At 36.1% G+C, this 14,111-nt stretch overlaps 1 protein-coding gene across 39 annotated transcripts in view; it reads right to left on the bottom strand.

The window, feature by feature from the left end:
* The window catches only part of LOC117417766 (neurexin-3), a 299,691-nt gene that overhangs the window by 13,336 nt on the left and 272,244 nt on the right, over window positions 1–14,111 (bottom strand). The window lies entirely within an intron of this gene.

Consider the following 14,111-nt stretch of genomic DNA (forward strand, 5'->3'; position numbering starts at 1 on the left):
TTTATATGTGGTGTGTTAAGGAAAAGGGTCATGGGGGTAGTAGAGTGGACGGAATCTCTCATATGATAGTCAATAATGGGGAGTTTCTTAAACTGCTTTTGACTGAAATGACTGAAGAACATATTCACACACTCCTACCAGTCTATACAACAGACTGCTGAGAATTTAACTCAACGAGCCCAGAAGGGAGAGACAATAATGGCATAGTACAGCCAGCACCATTAGGGTATTTCTAGCGTCTATTAAAGAATGAATACATAGAGTGTCAGTGGTGGTTCATGTTGAGGTTCATACAGTTGTAGGTATATACGGTATTATAGTTATCAGAATTGTTTTAAATGTTTTTATGAAAGGGTGCCGGTGATACAATTAAAATTTCTGGATGGAAACCAGGAAGAGGGGCACCCAACTAGTGTCCTATTAGATGAAGAAGAAAACAAAAAGACTATGTGGTGTATGGACTGGATTGCAAAAATAAAATGTTCAACCGAACATTTTAGGTACTATTCAACCACCCATTTCTTTGATGCAAAATAATTTGTATTCTGCTGCACCATGCAAAGTTCTGTCAGCAAATGTTTCTTTTTCTCACTATATAACCATGGGAATGAAATGTCAAGCTGACCAAGTTTCCACATGGTATTAGAAACTAATACTTCTGGTTTAATACACCCTCCCAAAAATATTGGAGCTATTGATTCAGGCCAGTATATGTGCATTTTTCTATTTACACAGTTTACTCCATGGGACTCCATTTACTTTACTTAGTTCTACTTGTAACTTCTGTCTTATAATAAATGGCTTTCTTGTTTACTGAAGCTTTTCTTAAAAACCTTCAGTGACATTTAAAGAAAATGCCAGTTTTACTTTCCCTCTATTTCTCCATTGCGTGCTGTTTGACATTTTATTATAGAAAAGATTTTGTGAAAACGAAATGCTGCTGTAATGTACAACCTAGTATGTATAATAGCTTGTAATTAAATGACTGCTGGTTTCGTGATCCTTTTCGTTTATGGATGGCTCCAATTTGAAAGTAATAGTATATTGGCATTTAAAACATATAACAAATGTTTTAGAATAATTTCTAATCATATTGTTCTAAAAGGATAGCAGCAGGTATAATTGTTTTTTTGGTTGTTTTTTCCCCTAAAAATAGTGCGTATTTTTGATAATATAAAAAGCACTCACTCCAGCACTAGTTAAAACAGAACTACAATGAATTAAACATATTTTAATTGGTAAATAAACTGGATTAAACGCCATGTGTGTTCATAAAATAAAATAAAGTAACTGATAATTTTATCGTAGATAAATTGTTTGTCCAATTCAGGTTCCTTGCTCAAATTATTCACCACTTCAATCTTCTCCTCCTGATCGTTTGCATGGATTTTCATTACTATAGATCATCTCTATTGAAAGGAAAAGCTTGATTGTCGCACATTTGAAGATTATCTCCTCACCTCAGTAGCCCACACTTCTGATTTATTCCTGTTTTCTCTTACTTGGTGTGTGCTCAGCAAACAGTCCCATCATTTTTCACTGCAGTACGCTGGCATGTCTTTATAGGAGCAGATTAGGATGAAGGTAAAATAAGTACTGTCATAGAACAGCTTTATGGAATTATAAATAACGCACAGAATGATGAAGTTCACACTGCAAATAAGAACAAGGACTCATAAATTTGTCGGCGTGATAAAATACTGTTCTCCAGCTGCCCAGCACATTGAGCAATAACTTCCCAAACTTTGGGTATGTTTTTGGTATTGCATCGTTTTTATTTTATTTTTCTACAAAAAAAAAGTCCAGTAAACATAAACTATATTATTCATTTGAATGGCAAAAGTATTTGCCTAACTAAAAGGGGGGTAGTGTAGATGTCCATCAGGATACTGAACGTGTAATTCACTATTATTCAAAAGATAAACTGAATTATAGTGAATTACAAATGAACTTACTCTGAAAATGGTAATCTCTCGACAAACGTGGGGGCAACCAACATGGCGGCTTTCCTTTAGAATGTTTAATAAAGTGAATGACGGATTTTATTAGTTTTATTGTCATAAGCCATTTTGTGACCTTTGCCACGTTGGCTATGATAGCAACCAACAAGATGGGTTTTGTTCTGGGGAAACTGACTAATCCATGCAATAACAATGTGAAAACTTGTTTCTGCCACGCTTAAGCCTTTAACATCCATCTGTTACTAAGGGATTAATCTCTTCATTGCTCAAACTGGCCTGACAGTGAGGGAGAACTTTAATATTGAACTAGCTTCAATGTGCTTTCCAAAGCTCTGGAAATGTAATACTTCATGGTGTCCGACTGATAAGCAAATCCACCAAAATCCTTTCAATTTATTTTGGGGCTTTGAGAAATTCCATATTATTTAATGCTCAAACATCTTAAGAAATCTCGATTTGGGTTTATTGATTTCATACAAAATTTTCAAAAATGTAGGAAAGACCTACCGATGTTATGTAAGAGTGACTATATGGTAAATTGTGTTGGGGAAACGGTGATTGTTAAATTACAAATACTCTAGATTTAATTAAATTCAGTTTTTTCAGCATGGCTTGCATTTCCAGTACACTTGGACCAGAAAGATGATTCTGGCACTTTCAAATTTGCTGAAAAATGCAAACGCAGCATTATACATTTATAAGGTCGACAGGTGCTTTGTGTATAGCTTACAAAGTGTGAAAATGGCTGTCACCATCAAAATTACTGGCTTTTTGCTTTTTATTTATTTGTACGAATTTGTAAACTCTTTCAGTATCTTTACAGAAAGACTGTCGTAGGATAGCTAATTAAATAGTTTCATCATCTTGTTGTGAAAAAAACAAAACAAACAAAAACAACAACAACAACAACAACATGTTGTTTACTGTTTTGGGTGGAATTACTTTTCCTATACTACAATAGTGGTCTGCTGTTTTACTAGAAATATGGAAATTAATTAATGGAAAGAAATAATAGAAATTAATTTAACTATTTTCCATTTCATTTAAAATATAACACAGATACAATTCCCATGCTAAGTTTACAGTATTTACAAAAAAAAAAAAAAAAAAAAAACAAGCCTCCGGGAAACATTTGCTCAAGTAATTAGTATCCTGTTATGACAAGTGCTTCTTCCCAATAGTTGAATGAATTCTAATCCCAAAGTTTTAAATAGACTCAGCATCATTATTCTTCTCTTTTTATTATTATTTTTGACAGGGCATGACCACCTTCTTGCACATGTAAATTACAGAAGGATGACAAATGTCACCCAATTAAATATTAAAGCTATCAGAATAATGGAACTATATTTAAGTGATGGTGTCTAACGATGAAGGCTCTACAGTGTTGCAGTTGACCATGATTGGAGTTATGTGTCCAAACCAGTTCTGCTTATAAGCCTGCAGTTTAGTTGTTTTTTTTTTTTTTAGAAATAAAGAAGTTTAATAATCGTATTGTACATTAGTAACATTATTAATTACATATTTTATCTTATTTTCCTCAAATAAAATGGTGCTACTTCCTTATTAAATCCCAACCTAATTACAAGAATACTCCATTGGCCCTATCATAATTTTGTCAAACGTGAGACACTGCTTGAGCCAAATGGACATTTCAATTGATTTCTGTAGTTGGCAGTCCTTGGAATTCTAAAATTAAACTGTCACCATTGGACTACAAAGTGACATCTACCCTTCTTGTTGCTGAGACTTGGAAGGCTATGTAACCTGCAGTCTGGCAGGGATTCAGTTATGTTGAAGCACACGAGTTATCAATTAAAAAACGGGCTGGGTCTGGTTTTCTTATCACTAACCCGTTCAGTTTTCTTTTTTTATATATATCTCAGCCTGTAGTTATATGTTCTCATTAGCTGACAAGGTCCTATGACTGTGTAGGTCATTGCTACATTAGTCTTTGAAAGCAGCAGTGGCAGTGCCATTTATATCAACCCCATTATGTGTGGGCTTGAATTTTAAAAATGGAATACATAATAAAGTTTTTTTTTTTTTTTTTAATTTAGTCGTTGCCAATTATTTTTATTATTTTCTCCCAATTTGGAATGGCCAATTATTTATTACGGTCAGCTCACCGCTACCACCCCTGCGCTGACTCGGGAGGGCGAAGACGAACACACGCTGTCCTCCGAAGCGTGTGCCTTCAAGCCGACCACTTTTTTTCACACTGCGGACTCACCATGCAGCCACCCAAGAGCTACAGCGTCGGAGGACAACGCAGCTCTCGGGCAGCTACAGGCAAGCCCGCAGGCGCCCCGCCAGACTGCAGGGGTTGCTGGTGCGCGGTGAACCGAGGACACCCTGACCGACCTATCTCTCCCTCCCCCCGGGCGATGCTCGGCCAATTGTGCGCCGCCCCTTTGAAGCTCCCGTCCTCGATCGGATACATGATAATGTTTTGCACAAAGATGAAATCTGTAAAATATATAGTACCAGCGTACAAGAAAGAAGCACACTTTAATACCCTCAAGTATCTGTAGTAAACTGTATGGAGCCATACCAATTAGATGCAGAAGCATGACAAGAAATACATAGTTTTGAATAACTTTATTATCAAAACCAATACCAAGAAGTTCTTAAACCTGAGTATAACTCACAGTGACTGCAACATCTCATGACTAGAAAGCTAGGCAGCCTGAGAGTGCATGCATTTCTTATCATCCTTTTGGCTTTACTTTTCCTATGGATGATCATAAGACACAAATACAGTGAAAGAGAAACACAGTGGTTGGGCTGCCTCTAATGAAGGAACTGTACCAGCTATCTGCTGAGACACAGTGATCAAATACTGCCTTGTTCCCTGACAAGTTATTACAGACACACACTTGTTTTAATTAAAAGACTGGCAAAAAAAGCTGTAGAGGGACAACTCTACAGAATGTGAATGCTGCTGCCACATGATGTTCACAGCTTTACAGAATGAAAAGAAAAGAAGAAATGTGATAAGGAAGAAAAACAAATGTTGGATAGGCTTTAATGATTACGTTAAATTTGTGGATCATCCCCAAAGCCCCCATAGCACAGAATATCTAATAAGCTTTGCACACTACACCAAGCCAGTGATCCTTACCAAACTAATTCAGAAATTCAGCCTGCATATAGATTTACTGCATATTGACAGCATTAAGAGAGAGAGAAATAATTACCCTCCCTGCCATGCAGGTTCCAAGCAGAGATGGTATTATCGTATGCCCAATAAATTATACCCAAGTCTCATAATGCTGCAAAATGATATTATACAGAATGGAGAAAACAATACAACCAGCAAGGAACTCGTATCTAATAACCCTTAGAGCATGTCAGTGTAGGATATGTAACTTTATTAAAAATGCCACTTTTTCACCCTCGTATAGCTGGAATTGTATTAGTCTAGTTTCTATTTATGGGAAACTGGTTTTAAAACAAAAAAACGCATTTAGAGGCTGTCACTCACTGAAGACCAATCTACCTCCCATCACAGAATACTAAAGTATGAGCAGATTCTGGTCATTTGTTTACTGCAAAGACAGAACTTCTCAAAGCATATACATCTGTGTGTAATCTTTGTGCTTTCCTATCAAACACTGTATTGTGCTATGGGGAGTTCAAATGGCTGCCACTAGGCAGTCATGGGCTTACTGTAGTGAGCCAATGATGAGACATGCACGTGGTAATAGGTCTAATGTTTATTTATTCATTATCTTTAGAAATAAGAACTCTTATCATTATTATTTATTATTTATTTCTTAGCAGACGTCCTTATCCAGGTCGACTTACAATTGTTACAAGATATCACATTATTTTTACATACAATTACCCATTTATACAGTTGGGTTTTTACTGGAGCAATTTAGGTAAAGTACCTTGCTCAAGGGTACAGCAGCAGTGTCCCCTACCAGGAATTGAACCCACAACCCTCCGGTCAAGAGTCCAGAGCCCTAACCACTGCACCACACTGCTGCCCTTACAAGTCATGTGCCAATTCTAACTCCGTAATTACCCAATCTGCAGCGTATTTTTTAAATTAAATAAAAATCAGCCAAATAAATTTGATATGAATGTGCTAATGGTGTCTCTTGAGATGTATTAACAAGGACAGTGCTTTTATTTCAATCCACTTTGAAATCTACTAGACATTCATGTTTGCACACTTCTTTCAAAGGAACACCACATAATGTTATAGTCTAATGCACACATTCAATTACAGATGCACAGGCTACATTCATTTGGACATGGTGTTTTTGTTTTATCACACTATGCTTATGTGCGGAGAGTTTGTAAAAAATAAAACTGGCAATATAGGCTTGTTGGAACATTGCTGTCTGGTTGTCATAAATTGAGAGAAACAATCACTTTCTTGTATATATATATATATATATATATATATATATATATATATATATATATATATATATATATATATATACTGTATATACTGTATATATAAATACCAGGAATTGTTTTCTAAATCAACCTTTATCCAATGCGATGGTTGTTCAAAACTTTGCTACTCAGTTAAATCTGTGCTTCCAAAAACAAATGCCCAAAGCTAATGACACATCACTTCTCGGTAGAAATAACACAGCTGTGCCATTATTAAAAAATACATTTTCACCTAAAGCATAACATTCATTGTAAGTATACTAGAAAAACATAACAAACAAAGTTACAAATGTTTTTGGTTTAAGATGAATTGCAAAGGGTTTACTACAAATTAAACTGAGGTGCAAACATAATGTAATCTTTCTGGGTTCATATTATATGAATTGTTCTATGATCTGAACTCAGTATGGTAAATGTTATTTTATGTAAGTGTGTGACAAGGTAATATTAATCGGTTGGTCAAAACACTCCATTTGAATTTATAAAACAGCTGTACTGGTTAAGAAAATGGTTCTCTTATTCCAAGTCAGGCAAATGCATTGTCCAATTGAGTGATTATCCAATTAATAGTAATATACTACTTCTGTATAAGAAACAAATGTGTGTATTTTTATAAGAAGCAGGCTATGCATATAATATTACTAGACACTTGCAATGTGTCTCTATGGTTACTGTATGGGACTTCTTTGCTTTTGCAATATGGAGAGGCTAAGAACCTTTTTTGTATTGTGTAATTGAGCAAAAACTTAATTTTTACTTTACCACCACAGCGAATGCTAACCAAATGGTTAAAGTAGCACGTTTTTTTTAAATGATGTTTTTGATAGGCTTCCTAATAATATGACAAATCATTTGTGGTTGTCCATTGTATAAGGGGCATAGGTGTAGTGCTGGGGGGGTCGCGCGCGAGCAGCACTCCCTCACTTCCCTTGGGCAGGGAGAGCATCGCTTCCATACTTCACGTGTAGAATATTGAACTGTTTTGCTCCTATTAATATATGGAGATATACATGTGTATAACCGACACAAATAAGCAAAGAATACAATAATCGTAAGAAACCACTGAGAGATAAATAATGAAGAAAGTCAAGCCAAAATACGACCCCACCCGGCTTGGGGTTAAATTACTTTTTTAGATAGCTGAAATCGTGTCGTGTTTGGCTTGGGGTTGTCTTGTGAATGATCCCCTCGAGGTGCAGAAGATTCACTTTAACCAAAGCGTTTATCACTTCATGTAAAAAAGTGAGATTGAATTATTCTCCAGGGAAATAAATATAATTAAAAAAAAAAACCTTCAAAACCCTGTTATTGCTGTAATAAATATTTTGCAGACCTTTTTTTTTTTTTTCAAGTGTGAACGTGTCAATTATGATTATCCAGGGAGTGATTGTTCAACAAATTCTTTATAAAAATGAAAAATGTTGTGATACAAAGAAAACTGAGCTTTTAAGTTATGTGATCTTGTTGTTTTGGTAAAATCTTTTGATAAGGTAGCAGTTTTTAGTATCAGACGACCTCTCATAACATTACATACCCACAAGTCATATATGACCAACTAATTTCAATATTCGTCTTTAATTATATACAGTATTGTTTTATTATATACTAGTTCACTCTTTTTAATGTGAAATGTTAAACTGAAAAAATATGCAATTTGAGAAAATGCATTCACATTACTGTGCATATTCTTCTATTTAAACATTCAAACAAATAGTGAATTCAAACACGAATCAGTACAAAACTGCAACAGATGCAGCAGCAGAATCAACATAAAAAAAACAACAAAATTGTCATAGGCGTGTACTGAGCTTCCTCACTGAAGAATTGACAGGAAATCCTGAATAGATGGTCTCAATTCATATCTCAGAAACCTGACCTCCAACCTAAAATTCCTAGATTGTGGCTGTGTAACTTTTATTTGACATGCACCAGATCATTTTTTGATATTGTTTTCAGTTTGGTAAGTTGAATTCTGGCTCTCATACAATTAAAATGAAAGGTCTGGTATCAGTAATGGGTCAAGGCCTACAACGTCATAAGTCAAAACTATTTTAGATACAGACAGGCTTTTGTGAACTGTTAAAAAACAAACAAACACAGGAAACATTTTAGTGGCACTAATAAAATGGGGCCTATCTATCTACAGAGCCTGCTTTGCTCATGGTATGGAAGAAGCTCTGCATTCCAACTGTGTTAAACAAATGTACTCAGCCTTTGAGGGCCTGTGCTCTGTGGGATTGAGAAGCTTAACTCACTCACTTGCCATGTCTTCCAGGCCAAGGTTTAATTTGAGCAAAGTCTGGCAATGCTGCAAAATGATTCCTGGATTGTTCTATGCTTTTGTGATGCGGAAGACAGTCCTCTAGGTACCAAGCTTAGACCACCAAATTGATTTAATTGGTAACCAAAGCTAGATGGGTCCTCCAGAAGTGTCTGGCTATGCTTTTGCCAGCAAGGCCAGCTTTGCAAGCATTAGCAATTCAAAAATACATTGAAAGGATTTGATGTTTCAACAGAGAGAGGCAACAAAGGGCTTCACAGGTTACCAGCATCTTGGGACTGTGTGATTTTGCCTTGAGCAAAACCCTTCCTGACCATCGCTACCTGAACAGCACCTAGATACCAAGATAATCCATTTGAAACATTGTCACTTTGATCACGTATGCAATAGTTTTTATCGCATACCTTCTCTTAACAAACATCACCCCAGGTTACAGGGAGATGGAGAGTTATTTTGAGACCACTGCATTGTAATGCTGTTTGTAAACTTGAGGCTCACACTGGCTATGCAAATGTAGTTAATTAATGCACAATATTCACTACAGCTTGGCTGTACTGTAGGATAATGGACAGAATCAGCTAGGCTGTGCCAGAAAATATTAGCATCCTACTGTGTGCACTGGGTTAGAGGGAGACACAAAGTAGCTATGCTGAAAAAAGTCCTGTGCATCTCAATTACAGATTAATTCTCTTTTGGCTATAAATGACATAGAAATACATAGATATGCACAAGAGTATTTGCAAACCAAAGCCCCTTTCACACTGGCATGCTCTACCCGGGTCGGAACCTACTCGGATGAGGACCTGGTGTCGGGTGTGAGATTCCACAACACAGCTTGAGAACGTTTTAAAAAGTGCTAGTTGGAAGTCTCAAAGACAGCTGCAATTCTGAAACTGTCACTACTGACCCTAAGATTAAAATAATTAGCCATTCAAAGGAACATATGTGAGTAACTTAAGCTTTGTTTGGTGGAAAAGTAATTTAACATAGGCCAGCTGTAATAATGTTCTTTTAATAACACAGGACATTCAGGTACTGATAAGGAAGGCAATATTAAAAAGGTCCAAAACCAATTATTTAACAGATATAAAGTATTAAACCGATTGACTATATTTTCTACTACATGGGTAATTAAGAATGGACTACAGCAGAAAGAAATGCATTTGAATAATTTACTTTTTTGACTTGGAAATGCGTGGTTTTAATATTTTATACTATTCTAATCTGGGCATTAAGTCCCCCACACAATAGATGCATAATAAAACACCACCAATCCAACATGACATGCAGTATTCAGAGTAGATTATCTAGCTCTCCTCGTGTTCCTCCATTTCCCTTGTGTGTGCTAAGAGTATCAATGTGTTTATCTGAAGATTTTGTTTTTAGTTAAAACAATAAACCAAAGTAAGAACAATGCATATTCATTCTGGTCTTTTTGATGCATTTAGGTTCTGAAACATAACAATTTTCATGCATCAGAACACTGGGCTCAGTGCTATGCAGAGAAACTGATACAATGGCTCTTGCCCAGCCTGGCTTTAATGCTCTCTGGAAATTAGGCTTACACTAGTTCAAACAAAGCAGAAAGGCTTTTATCTATTACATTCCTCTAATGTCTCTCTGCAATGACTGCACTCGGTAGGTGCAGAAAGCAGAGGTTTTAGGCTGTTCAGGTTAATTCATCAATACATTAGTAACCATTGGCTTTATAAATGTACATTAGAAACAACAAGGGTAAAATAATGTACATTGGACCTTGCAGTGGTCATCCCTTGTTTCCTACCTACAGTCATCATGTCAACCAGTGAAACTGAGACAGTAAAGTCAATAATCAGATGAAAATGAAGGTCTCCTGACAAACCATATCAACAATATGATGATGCAGTCTCAAAAAATAAATACAAAATACAGTCTAAATGCTCTATACAACTTAAGAAATGGCAGCCTTTTAATGGGACATGTGATGCATGTCTCCTGGGGATTCTAATGACCTTAAGCTTTGAAGTAAGCCAAATGTTTGGTCTTTGCATTTTACTATTCAGCCAGTGCGTCAAACCACCTTTCCAAAAAGAGTTCAGGAAAACTGCTTTCATTTAGACTTTCTGAAAATCATCTCTAGAGCAAGGCATTTCGATTGGGTCACTTCTGATCAATGTTATCTTGTCCAATCTTAACTTTGACAGATTGACAAGAAAACTGCTTGTATTACAGGAGAATCAGTGGTGATATTCCAGGTTTGCTCAAAAGACTGCAATACTTCTTGATGTGTATTCGTAATCCCCACACTGAAAGCAAACAGGATACACCAATAGTGGTGGTCTGTTTCAGTCGTACCAACCCTCTATCAATACTTTGATGGGCAATGCAGCCTGCTGCCTGAGAGCTCATCCAGCAAGTCTTTCACTCTGGTAACACTGAATATGCAGTCTTAAGGGCATGTTTCGTGAGGTCTAACTTTAAGTCACCATCCTGATGTCAGCAATACCATTTCCTTGTAATCAAGTTACAAGGCTTTTTCCACACCAAATTGCATTGTTTTTTTTTGTTTTTTCACTCACCGAAGGGGCTTTAGCTAAATAAATGTTCCAGTGGTTTATTAACACCGTTTCTGCTGCATAGCACTCTAATTGCTATAAGCCATTTCAGACAGTTTCAAACGGGGTCATTTATCTTGCTGTATAAAAGGAAATGGTATTTTGCCCTAATCTTTAATCATTCTCCCAGCACTGTGTACAAGGTCATGGGGGACCTCATGACAAACCCTTACCGATAGCTCTCCTCATTGTGTGGACGCTAAAATTAGAAAGCAATATGTAGTTTGTTTCAATTACAGATTGAAATCTTAAGTGGCATCTTTTATTACCTGTACTGTTTAATATTGAAACGAGAAGAGCGGGAGATAATATAGAGCATTGTCTATTGAGAACTGAATAATGAAACAACAGGCAGAAGAAAAGGATAAAAATGATTGGGACACAGCAGTGCCATTAAAATTGCTAGTGGCTTTGGTTTGTGCAATGTCACCAACTTGTAAGGGTCACATTGTTTTGGAAAGTGTTGTTCCGTGCAGAGGAGTCTTCTGATAGGTTAGAAAGTGTAATGGGCAGTGATTTGTGATACACTGCCATTATGGATTCTGTCCTGTCCCCTTTCGGTGAGATGAGAGTAAAAGCTCTAAAACCATGAATGCTCTTTTAGATTGGGGTTAGACACTTGATTGCGGTGCATGGTCGCCGGTTCGCACCCAGCTGCCACCCAGTTACGTTGGTGCCATGACTCGGATATCATTGATTGGCTGCAGCCGATCGCTGAGTTTAAAGGGGAGAAGAGAGACACAGCCATTACAGATTCCAATCTCTCCCCTGTCTGTGAGATGAGATGAGGGTGTGGGATGTAAGCAACAAGGTAAAAAAATACAGCACCTGTGTTGTAAAACTTTATTTAAAAAAATAATAATAATAATACCTGTGTTGTAAAACCTGCGTTTTTCTGGTGGTATCCAATTAAACTCTCAAAATATGTTATATATGTTTCTTTTTTTAAAATAAAGGGCTTAAGTGGTTTATGTGTTACTGATTGGAATTGTACCGTATAGGTACTGCATAACCCACTCTGTTGAAAGTTAATTAAAACCACAACAAATGTTTTGGTTGTCCTAGCTTTGACTTTCTCCATAAAATGCCACCATAAACCACTAAAAGGTTTAAGTCGTGGGATTTGTTGTTGTCTATTACAAATATAAATCTGATTGCTTTTCTGTACCAGACAAAAAAGGCCTGTTATTGCAGACGACAAGGCGAAAACGCTTTAAATCAAAGAAAATGGAAAGTGTATTTTCTGAACAGAAGTGACCTTCAAGTTAAAGTATCTTGTTCTAATAAAACAAAACCTTCACGTTGGCACCCGTCCACTTCTATCATTTAGGCTGTGCTTACAGGGACAAAATAGCTTTTAAAGGATTGTTTATTGTTATCTCGGTGCATTGCATTGGCTGTTATCATGCAGTGTATCGCTGAGTTTGAATATCTGAAAGAGGTGGATCTCAAGACACAGCAGCTATCTGTTGTTTTTTAATATCAGTAACACAAGCCGTGGGTCTTTGTGTGGCTTTGTTACTTAACATAGCTTCAGCTGTGCACCCTTTGAGCAGGGTAAGCAGAAAAAAGGTTTTAAAAAGGCTCAAGAACCCATTTCTTATAAGATTCATTGCGTTTGACAATAATACAAAAACATATTTATCTAGTTATAGCTATCCTTGCTTTAGAGAGTATATAAGGACCTTTTTATTTTATTGTGTTACATGTTCCCGTGTGTTGCTACAACTGTTTACGTAAGGTGTGTGTATTGTTTAATATTTTTTTTTTTTACATTTTGACCAGTTTTTTAAACTTTTAAATTGCATTCCCTGCCTCAAGATGGCTTCACATGTACCCGCATGGACCTCTCAGAACTACATTTCCCATCATCCTCCTGCTCACATATGTAATTGAGATGGATTTACCAGTGAGCAGGAGGATGATAGGAAATGGAGCTCTAAGTGACATTTTGACTTCAAATCAGCTATTTGACTCAGTGGTGGTTTCTTTGATAGTACATATTAATTTATATCAATTCAATTTTGTAGAAGGTCACCTAAAGGATAAAGATTATAATATGCCAATTCTGTCTGCATCTAAGACATTGTAAGAATATAATACCTTTATATTACTGAAAATGTTGTTCGAACACATGGATTTATATTGCTCACACAATGACACTTTTATAAATTATTTGTTTTAGAATAATGAAATGTTGATTTGTGTGGGTGTAGGGTAGGATTCTTGATGATAGATGTATAGGGCTTCTGATTTTCGGTTTTAACCGATAAAACACCCATGATGAAAAAAAAAAACAAAAAAAAACATTGTCATAAAATTTGAAAATAGCTAAAAAACAAGCACAGAAAATTTTTAATTAATAAAAACCGAAAAACAGAAGCCCTATAGATGCCCTATGTATCTTTTTCTTCAGATTGTGATACTGTGCCCTATTTTCCACTACGTTGTAAAAACCTAAATAAAGGGGCATTCTTAACAATAAGGGAAAGTGCGAATGGACAACAGGTACCCCATGCCTTTATCTGGTACATGGAAAGAGGCTCACAAAAGAAAAACTAAAAACAAAACGGTCCACTGTTTCTAATCTATAAACATTCAGGCAGAAAGCCTTATAACACACACGTATAAGAAAGCTGAATGACAAATGGGATGAGGTAAAGTTTCAGTTTTCCAAGCCCCATTAAACAAAATGTGTAGTCATTTTTCACAGTAACTGTTTTGTCTTAAAGCATTGACATTCCAATATGTATGAGTTTCATTATTGCATCCACTTTTCAGTAACACAAATAAATAAATGAATACCTAAATAGGTTTCACTTTAAAATAACTTTTGAGGTACCTGTACACTTTAGAACC

Source organism: Acipenser ruthenus, chromosome 18 (genome assembly GCF_902713425.1).
Source record: "Acipenser ruthenus chromosome 18, fAciRut3.2 maternal haplotype, whole genome shotgun sequence".
In the NCBI taxonomy this organism is placed as follows: Eukaryota; Metazoa; Chordata; class Actinopteri; order Acipenseriformes; family Acipenseridae; genus Acipenser; species Acipenser ruthenus.